Genomic DNA, 20,138 nt, shown 5'->3' with positions numbered 1-20,138 from the left:
CGTTTCCATCTACGAACTAAACGCCTTATCGAGTTAATCGTTGCCGTAACGAAAGTCGGATACGCGTAAGGAATCGCGTTTTCACCCGGTTGAGAAGCTCTGACGCTTCGAGGAGGGTACCTGGCCGTGGAGACTCGCGAAGAACGTGAAAGAGAAGCGGGGAAAGACCGAAGAAAAGAGGATTGGATAAAGAGAAGGTGGGTCTATGCAGCCTCCTGTGAAGTAATATGCTCTCACCGCATGAGGTCCTCCTCCTTTCCTTGCTTCGCTCATCCTTCGATCTCCGCACGAAACCCTTTTCAAAGGCTTTGGCCTCTATACGGTGCTCCAGCCTCCGCTCCGTACTCCATCGATGTTTTAATTGCCGTTAATGATTCGGAGAAATCATTCGTAAGGTGGAAACGAAGCGCGAGAGGAACACGCATCGAGATGCAGCGAGGAGCTGGTTACTGTCTTTGACTTTGTCCGCAAGCTTTTTTAAGCCATTCGCCGCTTCGCTTCGGTTCTACGCGCGCAATGGCCAAGTCGGTTTTGTCGAATTATGCGATCGACGAGTTGCCCTCGCACGTGGCGATGTCTATTGTCCGCTCTACGCGAAAGAACGAAAAACCGACTTCTATTGAATCGAGTACCTGCACGTTTTTCGGTCGTGCGGGACCCAACGACCACGTGGTGCAGCAGAAGAACGCGGCGGGAGACTGGCTGGTTCAGAGAAGGAAGGGGAAAGGGAGACGAGGGCCGAGGGCCCAGAACGAGAAGGTGTATGAAATAGTAACTGTCAGCGTGTAGGCCAAAGTTGATGGCACATTGTCGTATTAAGCCGGGGGTAATTTGTCTGGCCTTCTTTCAACCACCCACACCCGGGAACGGCGGCCGTTCGACGACCTCTGCTGGCCTTCGATTCGACAACGCTGCGCGTACTCAGCCGCGCCTTCTCCGCGTTCTATCATCTTTCGACCGTCACGCGGTCCGATCGATCGATCGACCAACAAGCAAATGAAAATCGAAAACCGTCCTGTTTACGCGCTGGTATCCACAAGCTAGACGTTCACATCAGACTTCACTATGAACAAGCTAACGCGTTAACAGGCTACTTTCCTCCCGTCTCTGTGGGCGATACGAAATTCGCCAAATTTCTTTTAGGTTAGGTACCCGCGTCTCTTATAAAGTCGAATCGAGGAGTTTCTCCCGAGGATGACGGGAATTCGAAAAAAAAGAAAACAAACGTCTTTCGTCTATTTCGGTTAGCGTTCATCCTGATAGCAGTCGGAAATTTCGTCGCGATAGAGTACAGAGCGAAATCAAGGTATTTGAAGTGGATGAACAAAGACATGGAGACTACCTAGCCTCAGTGCTGCGAGAGAAAAGTGCGCGCGGTTATCCGGTAAAATTACTACGATCTGTACGGAACCACGAAAGATCGATAATAATCGCAATCGCGTGCAACGAACTTCATCGAGAAGCAACGAGGAGCACGCGTGGCTCGACGTGGCGGAATATAGCGCTCCGAGGGGACGGAGAAAATACGAGCGGTGCCGAACGAAGGGAAAAGGAGAAAAAGAGGAGACGCGAGCTCGCTAGCAAAGCTGACTCGCGCATCGCTTACGCTTACGCGCTCACGCACGTGAATGTATATGCAAACGCACCACATGGGGCGACGAGACGGCCGACAGAGTGTTCGAGCACCGAGAAGAAAAAGAGCAGAAAAGACGGAGCCAAGTTGCGAACCGGAGGGAAAAGACTTACGAGCGAAAAGACGCTGGAAGAAGTCGAGGCGAAGGAACAGGGGTGTAGGTACCTCCGATTCTAATTACCTCGAGTTACAAGCGGACGATCGAACGATCCCCCGCGCCGTTCTTCGACGAACTTACTTTCGCTGACGCGCGCTCTAACTCGGCTCTGTGTCGTTTATAGACTACGTAGGTCGGTAATGAGCCAACTACCAGTCGATACGCTACGGTTACGATAGCGATTACGCGCGATCTCTCCTTCTTTTTCTCAAATCGCGAATGCAGTATCCTTTTGATATCGAAACTTTTCTACTTCTTGCGAGACTTTTGCCTCTTGTTGGTGAAATTTCACGCGACTCGAGAAGAGTCGTCGGTATAACGCGATTGATTCATGGAGACCAGTTTACTCGCGGAAATAGCGGACACCAGCGATGAACGAGTAATGGCGTACAAGATAATCATTGGCTGTCCTCTCAATCCAAACGTTTCTGTCGTTTCCGATCACCGTTTCGATAAATCGCGCGACGTTCTCTCGTCTATCCGATCGATCGTCCAGTCGGACGAACTCGATTCTCGGCCAGTCGATCGAACGGTTCGTTTTCCACTGGTTTCTATCGTTCGAATTATCGTCGATTATGCGTTCGAGCGATACGAATTACGAGCCGCCGTTGGACGGAACACGCGAATCAAATAAGATGGCAAATTACTTGACCGCGAGTGCTCGAGGTGACTCGGAGGATTCTCGAGTCTACAACGGCGAATGGATTGGTGGACGAGCAACGTCCTTGAGACAATCCACGGATTATTCTCGGCATCCACGGTCAGTGGAGCCTGCGCCGTCTTGGCATCACGTCCCTCTTTTCTCGCGACGATCTTCGAATCTTCGATTCCCGTTATTATGCTTTTAACACGACGCTTAACCAGCAACCAACAACTACTCGGCCAGGCGGCCGACGTGCATCACACGACGCACATCGGGTTCTCACCGAGCAACCGATGCGATCAATGCGACGACAGACCGTCGCTGTGACACGCCAGAAGGTTAGAGGTTGCCACGAATGGCGCCTTTGGAACACCAATCCAAAGGCGTTGGTCGTTCTATTATTCCGTAATTATGTCCGCCGTGAGTTTAGTACGCGTTCCACATGCTCCGAGGCTTCGGTTCGCGAGAATCGCGGAAAGCGACAAAAGCCGGCACTGGGCACGCGGCCACTCCTCGTATGTACGCGGATAACGGTGTAGCCGTGGAATTCGTACGTAATTAAACGGCCGATAGTGAATTTCAATGGCGGCACGTACCGCGTGAATTCCTTCAAGCGCCAGCATTTCGAGCATTTTTCGCGTGAATCATCGAGAGAGGAGGAAACGACGCGTTACGGTTCTACGATATTTTCGCCTGGACTGTGAACGTGAAAGCAACGATGACGATGCAATTTCGGAGACACGGGAGAGGCGTTTCGGTTTCTACGGGGGGTAAAACGCGTTATAACGCGGTTATGGCACAGCCTCGTCCCATTACACCATCGGTCGATCGCCTGACCGTAGCTCGTTCGTTCCGCGATTAGACGCTGCTGGCGTCGAACCGGCTAAGCGATATCGCTTAAATTTGACTGTAGTCTGCGACGTACAACATACCACACGTTCTTCGTCACGATGGGAGACGTGCAAAGTAGCACCGAAAGAGTAGAGAACGAAACCGCGGGCTCGTGAACGCGATGCAACGGACGACGAAAAGTAAGCTCTTTTTAATGGCGGAGCATCGTCACTCACTATCACGCCCCTTTACTCTGCGTAAACTCTTCGCAGACGAAACTTTGTCCAGCTGAAAGGCTGCGAATCGGTTCGCTCGATCCGGCTCGAGGCCCGAGCACCGTTACCACTGCGAAACTATTGGCTATCTCTCGTTGCGTATCCGGCATATTGTTAAGTTAATTGAAAGAGCTGATAAAATCGCAATGTTTTTGACGTTAAGCGAGCTACGAGTCTTTAGGTGGGAAACAGAAGGAGACGAAACGGATGGAAGAGATGATGCGGAGAACAAGCGTATCTGCGAGGGAGGAACGAACAGAGACAGAGGATGGGGGAAGTAAAGAGCGCGCGGATCGAAAGAGCGAGATACAGGCAGATAGAGCGCAACGTTGGGAGTAGCACGTAGTACTCGTGCCGCTGTTGCTGAAGAGCGCCGAAGATCGCGATGCAGGACCACCCGAACCGTCGCTACTCTCGTTTTCAATCCTCGCTTATGAGTTCGAGTAGCGGCGTAGCGAACTTACGGAAATTTTATATCGCGAACAAGTAATGGGAACTCCAACTTCCAATCGGACTTCCACCCTTTTTCGAAATTTCCAACGTTCCACGAATTATCCACCGGAATTCTTCTCGAACGGACAACACGGATTTCACGCACGCGTTTATATTCGTTATCGAACGTTGTTGTCGGATCGAATAGATTCGAACGAGTGGCATGACACGGCACATTCCAACAAGTAGTACACGCGATTCGATTCGATTCGATTCGAAACGAAGGGGTCTGGGTTCCCAGCGGCGCGTCACAATTTTCTTGCCGCCTTTCGAAATCAATCGAACCGATCCTGGTGTGGTGTCGGGAAAATCGTTTCGCTGTTTGAGAGAATATGTATCTCGTCGTTTTCGCCACCCTCGCCAGCTCGCGGCCGGGAACCTAGTCGTCGACGACAACGTTACGCTACGATTAACGTGCCTCGAACGAGAATCTTTGCTCCTGCGAGTCGAAGGCGCGAAATATCGCTATGCTTCCTCGCTTCCAGTTCGAAGAAACAGACTTCGTTAGAACGTACGAGTCAGGATCGGACGCGTACACAGAAAAGTAGTACACAGAAAGCATCGATGCGATTTGCTGTCGGATCTGTCGTATCCGAACCGTTTAACCCTTCCGCCAGGACGCGTATGAACGTACCGTAAACGCATTCAGAAATCTCGGCGAAGTTTCATCGCTCGGTAGGCTAGCCGCGAGGAACTCATGCGAAGGAAAGAATCGAAGGACGATTAACTGGCTACGAAGTAGGAGGAGGAGGAGAAGGAGAATCGCGAAGACAGATCAAGCGGTGTCACGCGCGACGGGCTTATTTATGCATTTACGAGATTCAGGATTTAAGAGGGTTCCGCGTACGTCCAAACAGGAGGTTCCGGGGGAGTCCCGGTACCAGTCGAGCTCTTGGACACAGATAATTATCTGCAGGACCTATAGCGTACTTTATGCCGGAATGCGTCTCTTGTACGATGCAACGCAACCGATGCTCGCACGAGACTCTCGTCTGCTACCATCTACGCTGACGCTATTATTTGCCTGCCACTCTGTTTGCACGACTATTTTCTGCGTTTGCGTGCGAATGCTGCGCGAGTCGCTGCGTTACCGGAGATATCTACACGCCAATCCTACCCCTCTCCCTTTTACGCTACTCGTATATTTCACAACCGAACCGAGCGGCATCCGACGCGACGAGTATCTAAATCCGCTCGACAGTCTAACAACGCGAAATCCCACGGCGCTCGTAGTCATCGCGATGCCCCACTTTTGCGATCTTTTCCTCACCTTTAAGGAATCAGGTGTGTCCATCGGGGAACGCCGATCGTTCGTCGTGCATTTTCTTCGTTTGACACGACGCCGGAAAGAAGCTGCGATAGTCTCGTCGGCGATGTTCCACGATCTGGTGGCGCATCGTTGAATTATCGCTTAACTATCGTCTTAGCTAGAATATCTATTCGATCGGAGGAACCTCGACAGGGACGAACTGAACCACGGAGGCGCCCTGACAGGCGAACGTAGTTAATAATTCGTCCCGGACTCGTGTAAACGACTGCTTCGTGCCCGGAAATCCAAGAAGCAAACGTTGCAAAGTTGGAAAGAAAGAGAGAAAGAAAAAAAGGGCAGCGATGTTATCTCGCGCGGAGAAGAGCTAACGGGACTCCCGAACCTTCCCTGCGACAGAAGAATCGCTTCGAAAAGTCAACCTTTTCAGGATGGCCGATCCTCCGGCGTATTCGTGAAGAAATGGCGGAGCGCGCTCGCACCTCCACAAAAGTGTCCCGATTTACGAGCGATCGCATCGTACACTTGCCAGAAACCGTGTAACGTTAGCCAGAGTTAATAAAGTCCACACTTTGGGCCCGCGCTTTTTCCTCTCTTTCTTTCATTTCTTTTTTCTTCTTAGCCTTCGCGCGTTCCTTCTACCACCCCATTTTCTCATCTACGACCATCGACCGCAACATCCTCCCCTTCCTCTGCTTCCTCGACCGCCCTGTTCTTCGCTCACGTTCGCGCTCTTCTTTAGGTTCCATCTCACCGTCTTGCCTGTCGTACCAAGACCGCAAACTCCGCCGCCAACACTGGACACCCACAAATTATTTTCTCCGCCAACTTATTGAGAAATACCACCACTCTCGTTCCTCGTCGCGCGATTTCTCGTCCCTTATTTTTGGCTTAATCTTACCGCCCATTCTCCCTCGTAACGTTTCGCGGCGGCACGGTTTCAACTTGAAAGCGTTCGTTCGCGAATAACGATTATCTGCAGTTCTTGATCGCGATGCGAAATAATTCTAATTGGAAAGAAGTAGAGAATTATGCTTACTACGGCGACGGCAGAGCGAAAAGGGGAACGCGCGTGAAAGACGATTTGTTGTCTCTGGATGCGGTCTATTTGGTGGAACGCAGGTGGCTCGACTGGTCGGTCATTCGTTCGCAATTTCAAAGCTGGGGATCTTCGTGGATCGGCCGTTTCTCCGGGCAACAAGATCGCACGAAAGATGAATGGCGTTGGGAATCCGTCATACCGAAGATGCCCGAGGCGGCAGCCAAACGCCCGTTGCACGCAGACTCCGGGTGCAACGCGTGTCCAAAGCCCACCCCTCGCGCGAACCGTTAAGCCGAGCAAATACGCGGCATCCAGCCAACCGATTGAAAATTTGAATAATTCCTATTTACGATCGTTTCGACTCGTTCGAAAGTGAATAATCTTCGAACCGATCGCTCGGTCCCTCTCTTCATCTTTTCGATATATCCTCGACGAAGTTTCCTTCGACTCTCGGACTCGCGTCCAACGTGCGTTCTCTCTCCCTCTCTTTCTCTCTCTCTCTCTCTCTCTCTCTCTCTCTCTCTCTCGCTCGAGTTTTGGAAAGGAAAACGCGCGTCGCGTCGGTGAACGTTTCGTTTTGGTCAGAGATCGATACAAGCTCACCATTTACTATAATTATCGCGTTACACTTTCATCGCGTGAGCCGATTTATTCCGAGCAAAGTTACTCCGGAATGACGGACGATGACGAGAATCTGGAATCTTCGTGTAGCCGGCGGCGATTGAAACCAGCTCTCGGCGTGCGTATACGGTAGGAGGTTTTTACCGTCTCATATAAACGGGCTGTCTGGCTGAATAGTCGACTGGCTGCATTGGCGTCGCGCAGTGAAAAATGCGCCTTATCGGTTCACACCGAAACGATCGATAGGACGCAGGTGTGGTCGCAGCGTTTGCGTCGCGTCTGTTCAGCCGTAGCCGCTTCTTGGTAAATAGATACAATTCAATCGAACTGCGAAAAACCTATCGTTCCTTATTTCGGGAAAAAAAGTCAAGGTCGATCGAGCGGCGAAAGATCGAACAGTCGGAAGAGTGTCGAGAATGTCGAGACGTCCCATTCTGGTTAAAGCGATCCTAAAGCGATAAAAAAGGAGAAGGCCGATGGAAGAAAAAAGAGAGGCACGGTGGAGAGATAGGCGCAGCCGAAAAGCATTATTCGCCGTAGATACGGTAGCTAAATGCGAAAAGATTATTAATAACTTGATCGTCGATCGGCGCTGCGCGTATAAAATGCTGTCGATATATTTCATGCGTTTTTATCGGTGCCTCTCATCTGCTCCACTGGTAGAAAGTTGCGTGGAAGATAAGTGGTGTCGAGAATCTGGAATCTCCGTATGCCCTCAGGCCGCGAAACACTTTGCACGCGTGCAGAGAACGGTTCTTGCCGAGTGATCCTACTTGCGTGCATGCAACACTGCTCTCTACCATCCAATCGGTAGCGCCTAATGAAGGATTCGACTTGCATCGCGGAAACGCGCAACTATATACCAGCGAGGACCGCCTTCGATACTCTCGACTTTACGTACCGAAATTCCACCGAATTCCATTTGCGTTATTGGCGCCGTTTCGAGGATCGACCACAGTGGCCGCTGCACCCAAGCCACGCTGCGATCGAAAATCGGTTCGAAAGTAAGGCCGTTTCCAGTTCTTTCTGTGCCGGTAATTAAGCGAAGACAGAATTACCGGTTTATCAGCCACGGTGGTAAATACGCTAGCAAATGCTGTGGATAAGCGGCTGAACATAATGCACACCGGTGCATGGCTACCGGCGTGAAACAAACGCGGCGGCTCACGTTTACGCAAGGTTTTTCCTCTAATCGGTAGAATCGGATCGCTAAGCGGCCGCTAAACGGCCGGTTGCACGGTACGCTGCAACCGAATGCATCGCCACCGTTCCCTTGCTGCTTTACGACCCAGCTACTAGCTCGCACCGCTGCACCGCGCTGCTCTGCTCTGCGTTCTGTTCTCCCATGGAACTGCACGCCCGTTTTACCACGGCGTCGTCGTCGAAAACGTTCGGCGATTATTCGTTCGATCGCGCGAAACATGCGCATCGAAAAATGGAATGCGCTTCAAGCGCAAAGCGACCAAAAACCGGCCTGTAGCGCTAATAGTCGATCGTCAACATCGATAACAACAATAGCCACGAGTTACTGTACGAGCCACGACTGCATACCTATTGCGCCTATATCGAGTACGTTCGTATTCGATGCGGAGAAATTTACGACGATACCAAGGAGCTATGTTTACGAAATTTATAATCGACTTGGGCGATTCGCTCGATCCTCGAACACGCGCATCAATCTGTATCTTGTAAGGCTAGCGGCGTTACGCGCACCACGACGTAGATTCGTAAAATTTTCTTCGAGAAACACATTTGCGATCGTTTAGCGTCGATTTAGCGTCGATAGAGGAGCGCGCGCGATAAACCAAGGCGAGAATTTTGTCACAAATTAACCAGGTATGTTTTATGCATCGTAAACGTCGTGCAACGAGCGCGTGGTAAGCCCTTAACCGAGACTACGCGTGATAATGCGATACCATCCTGCATATTTTTCGGGTGTGCTCGAAAAACGAGCGCCTCGTAATGGTAGAATACGAGACAGATAACAATGTATTTGCGATGAAAGCGCAGATTGCAACGGCTCTCTCTACGCAATTGCGAAGCTCTAAACGAAGCAAGATTTCGCGCGTATGTCTCAGATGAAATGCGTCGTCGGCAGAGTTAGGAGGGTTTAGACGGAAGAAGAAGCGTGAAACAGTATCTGAAAAGCGAAGGGATGAAGCTCGGCGAGGAGGCAGACATCTCTGAGAGAAGAGCGTAGAATGCTGCCGAAGGATAGAGGAGATAGGAGGCGAAGACGAAAGAGATAGAGTGGATACTACATTACGATACCTTTGAGGAGGAGGAGGTCAAGAGAATCAAAGAAGGAAAGAGAGGAAAAAAGAGACATAGAGCAAAAGGATCCTGGGTAGAAAGACTGGAGCTAGAATGATGGTCGGCAACGAGCAGGCGCGAGATAGATGAGGATCGTTGATGGCTGAAAGATGGAAGAAAGAAAGAGGAAAGGCTAGTGGAAGGAGAAGCACGAGGGAGGAGTACGCTGGGGGTCCGAACCCTCCCGCGGCGAGAAGCTATCGGAGCTACAAGAATTTTTCACGTAATAACCTGCAACGCCTAGAGAATCGATTGATCGATTGCCTGACACACGATTTTGCCTGTAAAGAGCCTCTCCGCGATGCTTTTTCTCGGAAACGGCAGAACTCGCATTCGTGCAACGTATTCGTTCCATCGTCCCTTTCCACCGTAATTTCTCGTCGATCGCCGGTTGATCGCCGATAATTAATTGTATCTCTCCATCTTGGACGAGATCATCGTGAAACCGAGCAAATTACCGAACTCGCGTCCGAGATACGCGTTACTCCGCGAGAATGGAGCAGCGCCGACCGTCGTCCATGACATTCTCGCGGAGAAATCCCAGCCCGTCGTTCCGAAGAACGATAAAATTGTCGGAACGATGTAAATATCCAGCGTTATGGGCAAGTAAGTGGTCCGCGCTAATGCTCGCAGATCATTAAAACGCGGCATACTGTAATCTCGAGACGCTTAGCGCCGCGCGAAAAGTAGTCACGCAGATTTTCTAGTTATTATTATCGCTACGATACTATTAGCCAATTATCGTTTCACGGGCCTCGATACGAATCTGCCAATTGGCCATCGTCACGACCCATGGGTATCAACGGCATAGAAATCGCAAGAAAGACACGGAAAGTTGGTTCGCGACGAACGAACAGCCGAGCACTCGTAATAAAGCGACAGATTCGCGACAACCCGATAAAATTTCATCAAAATACCACGATTACGAATGCGTAATAAGCGTAATAAGCATGCGGCTAATAAGATTCAAATGATCGTTGTTTATTCGTGTTCTCCCTAATAACAACGCGAGATTTTCTCGATCGAGGAAATATCGCACGGTCATGGCACGGTATTTGCAACTCCGATTCGTCTCACTATCGATCGAGCGAACAGATTGTTCTTTCTCTTCGTCGCGATCGATCGAATTTCATCTTGAAACGAAACGAAACGAAACACAACAAAAAGAAAAATAGCTCGTATTTTAATTGGTATTTCAGGTGAATTCTGGGCGAGCGATAAAAGTTTGCGAGACCTGAGACGCATCGAATTTCGCCATTTACTCGGCGACCTCGTTGACGAATCGTTGTTGACGGCGCACCGTTGATCGATCGTTTCTCTTATTGTGGTCGAGTGGTTCCGTGGGCGAAGTTAATCTGCGGAACCAAACGCGGCCACCGATGAATCTTTCTACCCTGAATACGCGGTCGGCCAATTAGTTATCGGCCGTGGCCCGTAGGTCGCCCTGGATCCCGTTAATCGATCGATTACGTTCCTTCGTGCATCCTCGTATTCGGTCCGAAGAACGAAGACCAAGACAGACCGCGCATAGAAAACAGCACGACCGGTACGGGTAAACTGGAAATTCTGAAATAATTGGGCGCATGCATGAGCGCGAGTATCGCGGCAACGAGACCTTGGCGAGAATAAAGTACGGCGTGGCAGATTCAATGCAGTCGCGCCTACGGATTTTTTCTGCCTAGAAGCAACGTATCTTTGTGTAAACACGAACTTGCTCTAATTAAAGCGAATCGAAGCGAAGACACGTATACAAGGGGCCGGACTCAGTTGGTTCCAGTAACGACAGAGATCGCGCCGACAGCAACAACACCATCGGCAGCAACCAGTCTCCTTCGATCGGCATCGTTGCTCTCACCTACCAACCTACCTACCAACCTACCTACCTACCTACCTACCTACCTACCTACCTACCTACCTACCTACCTACCAACCTACATGACAGACACGCTCCGTTGGCACACATTAATAAACAGCGCAATTCAACTCTGGCTCTCTTTCTCTCTCGTATCTTCTTCTCGTCTCTCTCCACCGCGTTCTCTTTCTCGTTTGCAGTCTGTCTTTTCATTCTTTCCCTCCTCCGCCCAACCTTACCGCTTATCGTTCTCTCCATCTCCTTTTACACGGTCGCCTTACCTTGTCGTTATACGCGCCGTACTACACTCGCGAGTTGCGACTTATGTTTATACAGATAGGCGTAGAGACAGAATAGATGTAAGTTCTGCTAATTGCATCAGCATACCACTTTGCCGTGTCAAACTGCACCTGCGACTATTACATTACGCCAAGCGTCGTGCGACTTTAGACCATACTTCGTCTGCTCTCTTTTCCGCGTCGCCTACCACCGCTTACCGCTCGCCACGCCGCACCGTCTCGCTTTCCTCGAGAAACGCTCGCTTGGCAGCGCGCACGCGAAATTCGGTTTCAGTAATTTCTCTCGATCGTAAATCGCGAGCTGATCGAATTCTCTTTCTACCTGCCGAGTTTCTCCCTTTCTCCGTCTCTTTCCTGTCGTCTCCTTGTTGTACTCCTGCCGGCTACAGCTGGTCGCAATTACCGATAGGATCGCGTCGCGCTGTGCGGTGCACGTTCGTTCCATCCACGACGACAAGCACCGAGTGTATATCGTCCCAGAAATCACAGCGAATCAGGGGCCTCCAACCTTCTCCTTTCCCAGGAGTAACAGAATTCCTGTATCACCGACGTGCCGGAGAAAGCCAACCACAACACGTAGAGAATCGGATTTTTTCTTCTACGCGCTTCCCACTCGCGTGGGCGATTTACCAGACATTTTCCGTTTCATCTTCCGCTCTGCAACGGAAACGTACGAGCTTTCTTCCATTTTCCGTGTCCAGCTACTTCTCCGTTAGGTTACGTGTAAGTTACGAGCATCGTTTAAGTTTTCGAGATAGCAAGCCGCACAATCACCGATAACGTCGCATCGTATCCTTTCAACGTTGTGCGTGTATACAGGCCGAAGAATCGTACAGGCAGAAGCTAAACGAAACCGTCGTTGCTTCCAAAGAAAATAAAGAAAAGGAAGAAAAGAACAGAGGAAGAGGAAGGGTTTCGCTCCGGAATCCGAGCGAGATCGAAAAACAAAGAATTTTTTGGAAACGATTTACCGTCCTCGGAAATGATTTGCCATCAGGGTCGAAGTAACATTACCATAGTTCGCGGCAATTTTCTCGCTCGTTCGAACGAAGGCGAGGCCAAGTTGCGCACGTCGAAGAATGCGACGTGTTTTAACAATGGTGTTTTCGAAACAGCGACGACGATAAATATCCTATCGAAACGCGATCACCGTCTGCGAAGGATTATTTTGCGCAAGCCTCGGCTATAAAATGTTTGTTAATGCATCGTGAAAACGGTTAGTTCCCTTTCCGTCTCCCTCTCCTGGCATGCGTTTCACTGCTCTCTCCCCGCGTTCCACACACCAACCAGAGTTATGCATCTCAGGTGCATAGGTTCTCGGTAAACCGGAATACAGATAACTACAGACTCCGCCGTCTCGACCTCTCTCTTTTATATCTCACGCGTTTCTCTCGTGCTTTCGTCCACATCTACCATTCTTCGATGACCTACTAAAACTCGAATGGTTTTCGCTTTTAAGCGTTATCGTTTCTCGAAAAGCCCCGCTTTCGACGAACTCTAGGAAGACGCTTGGCGCGCGAAACGATTAAACCGTACAAATTGATAAACTCGTCGAAACTCGAAACGGTAGGATACGAGGTAAGAAGCAAGGTAAAACGAACGAAGGTGGAGACTCGCGTCCGACAAGCAAAGCGGCTATCGAGACAACAATGAACGAGGACACGCGACTCGTGTAGCGCGTTTGTGATCTCGTTTATAGCCGGAGTTGTAGGATTAGCTATACACCGACAGGTGCTCGATCGAGTGGTTTCGAGCTGGCGAAATACGGCGCGGCATGCTACGGTGCGCCGCGGTGTGGGGCGGTCTGGAACACAGGTGAAGGCTATAGATAGCTGCCTACGTCGTTTCACACCATACATCGCTCGATCACGTAATGGACGGCAAGTAGTCTCCTTTTTTCTTTCACGATCCTCTACGTATCGTCGGAGCATGTACTGCCAGAGTTTATCCCGGGCATAATTAAAACCGTGCAAACGACCGATCCAGAATTTTTCCACGCAAGCGTTAAACGATCTTTGCAACCAGATATAATAGACCAGCAGCAAAATTGAAACCGCTTCTTACCGAGACAGATATAAATTGCCCAGTTATACACGTTAAAAGCAACTCGAGAATTAATTACCACGCTTATATCTTACTCTTGACCGCGTTAAAAGTCCGTGGAAATTATTGAGATCGTTTAAAATCTTTATGGCAATGTATTCGAATATAATCGTATATAGCCGGTAATCCTTAACGCATATTATTAGCTCGCGCTCGGCTTTACGTGTATATGGGCCAGTCGGTGTTAGCGAATGGCCAATACCGAAACATAATCTTAATTATTCATACAACGAGCCAGCGAATATCCCCCAGCTCTAAAGACGGCACACGATCCCCTCTCCATCCAGTCTTTCACAGCGAGCGACCTCTGTCTCTTTTCTCATTTCAATTCGTCCTTGTATCTGTCCGCACCCTTATCCTCTCGTCGTATATTCTCCGCTCCTTCTGCCGATCATGAACGCAAAACAAGCGGCGAGGGAAACAAATAGCACAGAGATCGCGCGTTCGTCGGTTTGTTTCGAAAAGCAAGTTCCGTCGAGGCACACGCCTGCGAAAGGTACACCATGGCGTGCATGCGTGCATAGACGAGTGCATGGGTAAACTCGAGGCCGGGTACTTCTATCGCTCGTGTCTCGCCACGGCAAATAGTGAAAATTAGCAGAGGTAAGCACACTTGGAAGGCGGACGGTCGTGACGAGCAGACAAACGCGTTTTTCAATCCGCCAACAACCACGTAAACCGAAAATCATCGAGTATTCGAGTTTGTGAAACGTTGTCGTTGACCGATAGATTCGCGTATTGCTTTGGCAGCGAAACCATCGGCAACGGAAGACGATGCGACGAAGCGGAAAGAGAATCGTACTAGAAAGGACGAAAGAAGCGAAAAATGGGATAAGTGACGAGAAAGAGAGAAGTAAGTGCATGCGACGTGCGTGTACGTATATGCATGCGTGCGTGAAACAGCCGCGGTATACCCGCACGCTCGGGTGTAACGCGGCGTGATTTATATTCGCGCCTCGGTTCGCTCTGTGAGGGCCGCATACGTTTGGATACGTCACTGGTGTGTACGCGCGCACGGTTCGACTGTGTGCCAGAAGTCTGGCGTTCTCCTCGGATCGTTCTTTCGTCCGGTGGTTGCACCGTGACGACTTGCACCCGGTCTTATCGCCACTTCCGTCATCCCCGCGCCTCCACGAGCCTCCAATTAGACGGCTCTAATTGGACGACGAACGGCCACGTCGTAATAAGAACTCGCCATCTCTCAGCTATCCCCTTCGCTCCCTCGTGCTCCTTCTGCCTCCCTTTGCCTCTCCGATCTTCCCGGCCAGCTCACTTCGAAACCAATGCCGAATCTTTAGCCGGATACCGGCATATGTCGCGTGACGCATCTCTGCTCCTGCTCCTATTTCATCGACGATTCATCTTCGACTTTCGACTCGTCCCGCCTTTCTTAATGCAAAACGCGTTTCCTTTTTGCGTATGTTTATATTATCTTTTTGCGAGACAATACCCATATCGAAAGAGTATGCTAACTCAATGCGACTGTGCCCTAAGACGAGTTCGCTCACCTTCGTCGAAGGGACGATAGAAAACGATCATATCACTATTATCGAGATCAAATTTCCTCGCGCCATTTTTTCACATCGCCAAATTTATCGATAATGCGTCGGAGTCGTGTGTTACGCATACGCGTGCGTGTAGACGATTGTCAAATAAGTTTACGATATCTCTATGCGTTCTTCTCGATTGGACTCGTCAGTCAGCCGCTTCTGTCTCCCTTTTCTGCCTTCCTCTTTCCTCCGACTGGTTTCACCGATCTGCCAGGTAGAAGGCAAGCAACTCGGAGACGGATCGCGTGCTCAAGAATGTCGTTGCATGTTTAGCGACTCGTCCGCAATTACCGAACGGCACGACGCAGAAGACGGTGGCGGTGGCGGAGTTGGTTTCTACAGGGATACGTACCAGTAACGACGATACCGGTCGCTCCTTCGACCAGTAGCGGACGCTCGTGTCTCGCGTTAATGTGAATCTACCAACTACGGAATGCGTTCAACACGTTATCTCCGTTCGGATACGTGGCGGTTCGCATGCTACGAACGACGATCGTCTCGTTACCGATTCGTCGTTAACCGTTAACACGAGGAGAGATCGAGGCCGTCTGAAATCTGGAAATTTTTCGAGAGGGTAAAAGATTGACGGGGCAAAGGGGCTACATGGCTAAGAGAAGACGTATTCGGATCGTTTCGTTGGTTCGTCGAGCCCTCGGGCTCTCGGTCCGATTGCACGTTTCGAAGGACTAGGTAAAACGCAATGCTCCGAATATTTGGCAAATGACCAGTTGCTTTTCAACGAAGAAAGAAAGACACGCGGGTCCGCGATAGTTCAACTATAATGAACGTCGGAGAAGAGAGGACGGAGAGAAAGATCGAAACGCGGGAACCTTCCAGGTAGAGAGAGGAACGCGCGATAGTACCTTGAAAAGTGGGAGGTTGGCGTCACAGGGAGTTTCAAAATGACACGACCCGCCACAAATTATACCGTCTGGGTCTGACTAGACGAATGGTATACGCAGCTCGTTCGAATTTTCGAATTGGCCAAGTTTTCGGCTACACGCAGAAAGACAAAGGTGTCTGAATTCCGTTGGTGCCTCGGCAGCGAGTGGCGAGTGTTCATTTCGCAGGTAGGTTTGTGGCGAATTCGTCGTTCGGGGCAGATTCGCGATCGAAATCTGTGTCTTATTGGAATCGATAGCCCGGAGGGAGGGACGGGCGGCAACATTTCGAGTAGAAGAAGAGAATGAAAGGAGAAGAAAACGTATCTACCGAGATGGAAAGGAGAATCGCGTGCCGTTTTCAGTGGCACGAATTCTTTCGATACCGGGATTTCTGCTTTTGGAAGCGAGTCACGCGGCTGCCGGTGATTCGAAGAACAGGCTGAGACTTTGCGAGAAATCGAAATATTCATCCCCGCGGTGGAAACGGTTGGTGTACGCAATTACCGAACTGCTTTCTTACCGGTGGCCCATGCAGTAGCCCACCTTTCTCTCTCTTTCGTTCCTCCTTCGTCACTCTTTTATACTCTCAATCTCCTTCGATCCTCCCTTTCGCCCGGATTCATTTCTTTTATCTCATTGGCGCAGCCGTGATACCGTATAGCTTTCTTCCTTGCTCTTTCTGTTCCATCTCCCCCCCCCCCGCTCTCTCTCTCTCTCTCTCTCTCTCTCTCATTCGATCTATCTATCTATCTATCTCTTTCTCTCTCTCTCTCTTTCTCTCGTTGTCGGTGCAGAATGTATCGCGTACATTGTTGCGCGCCTCTTCTACTTGCCACCTTCGCCCTCTTTCTTCTCCCATTTCTTCCTCTTTCCCTCGCATCTGTGGGCAATTCGGAGCGGTGAAGCCCCAGACGAATCGCGAGAGAACACGGCATACCGCTCCTACAGTGCCCAGTCATTTTGAAAAATACCCCGGCAAAATGATTCGGCCGCTATTACGATGGCGCAGCCTCTACTTCTTTCCCTTTCCATCGTCCATCCGTCTTTTTCCTTTTTCTCTCCCTCTCCGTGTTCGTTTCTTCGTCTCTCGCGTCATTCTCCGCAATCCATCCTCTTTTCTTTTCTCGAACGTTTCATCCGACCTTTTTCTTATTTTCCATCGCTCCTCCCGTTCGGGAGACGAGATTCGATGGCGCGTCGTCGTCGTCGTCGTCGTCGTTGTCGTCTTCGTTGTCGTCGTCTACTCGTCCTGTCCTCATCCGCGGTGATTGCTCGGTTCTCCAGGAGAAGCGGTGGTAGGAAACGGTGGTAGTGGTGATGGTGGCGACGGCGGCAACGGTCGACGTATAGGCAAATAATTCGGCGGCGATCAGGCACGCAGGGAATTTCGTTGCTGGTAGCGATCGTAACGAGCACCGTAAGTTGCGTCGAAGAGGGATGCGTCCTTTCTTCGCGTATATGTAAGTACGTAGTGCGCGCGTCGTGTAAGCTCCCAATTAAAGTTTCGAGAAGAAGAGGCTGATACCGATCCTTCGGCCGCTATCTGTCCTTCCCTTTCGGTGGCCGCTCGTTCTCCAAACTCTCGCGCGGCTTCCCCGCCTCCCTGTTACCAGCAAGCGAGGGAACAGTGCGTTTTCGCGTGTCCTCGTCATCGCGTCTCCTCTCCTTGAGCGGAGTCGACTTCGTTGGTCCCCGGAATCTGCTTGGTCCATCTGAAGCGTACGGGGACGAGTAACCGAGCAAAGGTTCGGGTAGGGAGCCTGGTGGGTCCGGAGGTGGAGGTGGGTAGAGGAGACGTTCACCCCGGTAGAGTTGGCAGGGACAACCACCGGACAGATACAGATATGCTAATACCCGAGTCGTTTACACGTGATATATAGCTGGGCTGACGGACACACCACAAGGGGCTGGCCGCCGTCTCTTTCGCGGGCATCTCGAACGCCTTCGCCCAAGTTTCTCTACCTCCACCTCCTCCACCACCACCGCTACCGCCACCGCCGCCGCTAAACCTCTGCTCTTGCTTGCGCAGCATGCCGCTGAAATCTCAGCGGTAGCTCTACTGCCTGTCTCGGCTGCGAGTACTTTCGCGAAACCGATACGCTTCCAGATCGCGATCGTTATCGAGAAACAATTCAAACGGAGACAACGATTTCGTCAAACGAGATGACAACAACGTCGATGTCTTTTCGCGATCATGAAGGGAACGCGACATAGCCGAATGGCCGAGCGCAACAAGGCATCGAACGGTGGCGAAACAACGGGCAAGCAGAAGCGCGTTTTCTAGGCGAATTTACAAGCCCTTAAAGCAATTTTTTCCGATTCATCGGAAAGAGACACGGCACGGAGCAAAGTGCAAGAACGTCGATGACTTTCGGAACGAAGAGAAGAAAAAGAAACGTAGCGGTAGATAGGCGGATAGACAGTCGGAGAGAGAGAGGAAGGTATAATCACTACAATTACCTTGCAGCCACGGTTTCGCTTCCGAGAAAAAGAAACAGAGAAGAGAAGAAGGAAAAGAAGATGGAAAAGAAGAAGATGGTAGAGAAACGGTTTGGTGGTTGTGAACAGAAGATGGATATTACGAGGAAGAGAGAAGGGACGAGGCAAGTCCACCGCGAACAGCTCTTGTATTATAGCCAAGCGAATCGGTGCAATGATATCCGTATGCCTTTTGTTTCGTTCGTCGTTCGCTACAAAACAGCTTTACGCGCTTCCAACGATATCAACCATCTTCGTAGCTTTCGTCCTTTTTCTTTCTCGCTCCCTCCTTTTTCCTATCCGATGCTTCTTCTTTCTCTCTCTCTCCGTCTATCATTCGAGACATACGTGTCCGGTCTTGCTCGTTCTTCCTTCTCCTTTGCTTGCCATTTTCTGCTACATTTTCATCAGCCTCTTTCACTTCGTCCTTCGCCCTTCTTCCTCTTCGTCATACTTCTAAGCGACTCGGCGATACGGCAGATCGCACAGACTAATGACGAGCCTTCAGGCAAGCTTTTTCGAACTGTCTACGAACTCTTGTTCCCGGCTCCGCACGTTCCCGGTATCTCGGAATCATAGCTATTTCAAGGTTTTCCACGTTTCTGATCTAGCGTGTGTATATCGTTCGTCTGTTCGTCTTTTTATCGGGAACAATGGAAAGGGTGGCGATACATGACGATACGTGACGTGTGGATGCACTCAGAAATAGCGCCATCTGCCGCGAAATACAGGATAATACGAGAAAAGGTAAAGGATAGATGGTGGTTGCGAACGCGTCGACGATTCGTGAGCGTAGAGTAAAATTCGTAAGATAGGAAGGACTGCTATGTTACCGTTGGTGTCGAGTCGGGACAAAGTCTAAATAGGATGGAAGGACGACGCACGGAATGCGCTCTTGATCGTATCTCGTTTCCTTTCTCGATCGATGGAAAAGATCGAAACAAGGTGTTCCATGGGCCCACAACACCGGTCACGCTCGAGATAAGCTATTCCGCGACTGTTCGTCCAAGAATTCGCGTGGAGCTAAACGCGGCTTCTCTCCGATGGAACAGAGAGAATAACCGAGGAAGAAAAACGAGAACGGAGTGGCGAGAGGAAAAAGAAAGACAAGAGAAAGAACCAAGATGCCTGGGCGAACAGAACAAACTCGTAAAGCCGCTTAACGATCCATAATTTTACAACGTTCTGTAATAACCGTGCTCTCTCCACTGCTTCAACTCCTCCCTGGCCCTTGTCCCACCGCCTTCGACTTCTCTACGTATTCTCTGTTGCAGCTAGGTCTAGGTTTCGACTAGATCCCTAGACCTCGGATTCTAGGATGGTGGGTGTATTTATGTATGTTCGTCCGTTGCTTTCAAGGGCGCGCCACTAGTCCACTCTTTCCTTTTATTTATTTTCGAACCTTGGGAATGTTCTTCAAAGGCGCCAATGGATTTTCGAGTAGCCGAAGAAATCAACGGGGTAATATCTCGAAGACAGGTTTGCGAATGGTCCTATATACGCGTATACGTAGCGTGTGTTACGCGCGTTGTCGTCCCGATCAACGGGTAGGGAAACGGAACGTAAACATTTTTCAAGTAGGTACCCGCTTCAAGTATATCCCGCTCATACAATATGCCGATACCGTGATACGACACCGGCAGAAAAAAGTGAAAGGACGGGTGAATCGCGGGACGAGAATAAACGCGCGCCGGAACG

At 50.4% G+C, this 20,138-nt stretch overlaps 1 protein-coding gene across 1 annotated transcript in view; it reads right to left on the bottom strand.

The window, feature by feature from the left end:
* LOC122567248 (protein dachsous) overlaps window positions 1-20,138 on the bottom strand; it is a 213,652-nt gene that overhangs the window by 163,839 nt on the left and 29,675 nt on the right. The window lies entirely within an intron of this gene.

Source organism: Bombus pyrosoma, linkage group LG4 (assembly GCF_014825855.1).
Source record: "Bombus pyrosoma isolate SC7728 linkage group LG4, ASM1482585v1, whole genome shotgun sequence".
Taxonomy (NCBI): domain Eukaryota; kingdom Metazoa; phylum Arthropoda; class Insecta; order Hymenoptera; family Apidae; genus Bombus; species Bombus pyrosoma.
The sequence above is the reverse complement of the archived record's forward strand: the minus strand, read 5'-3'. Positions and strand labels throughout refer to the sequence as shown.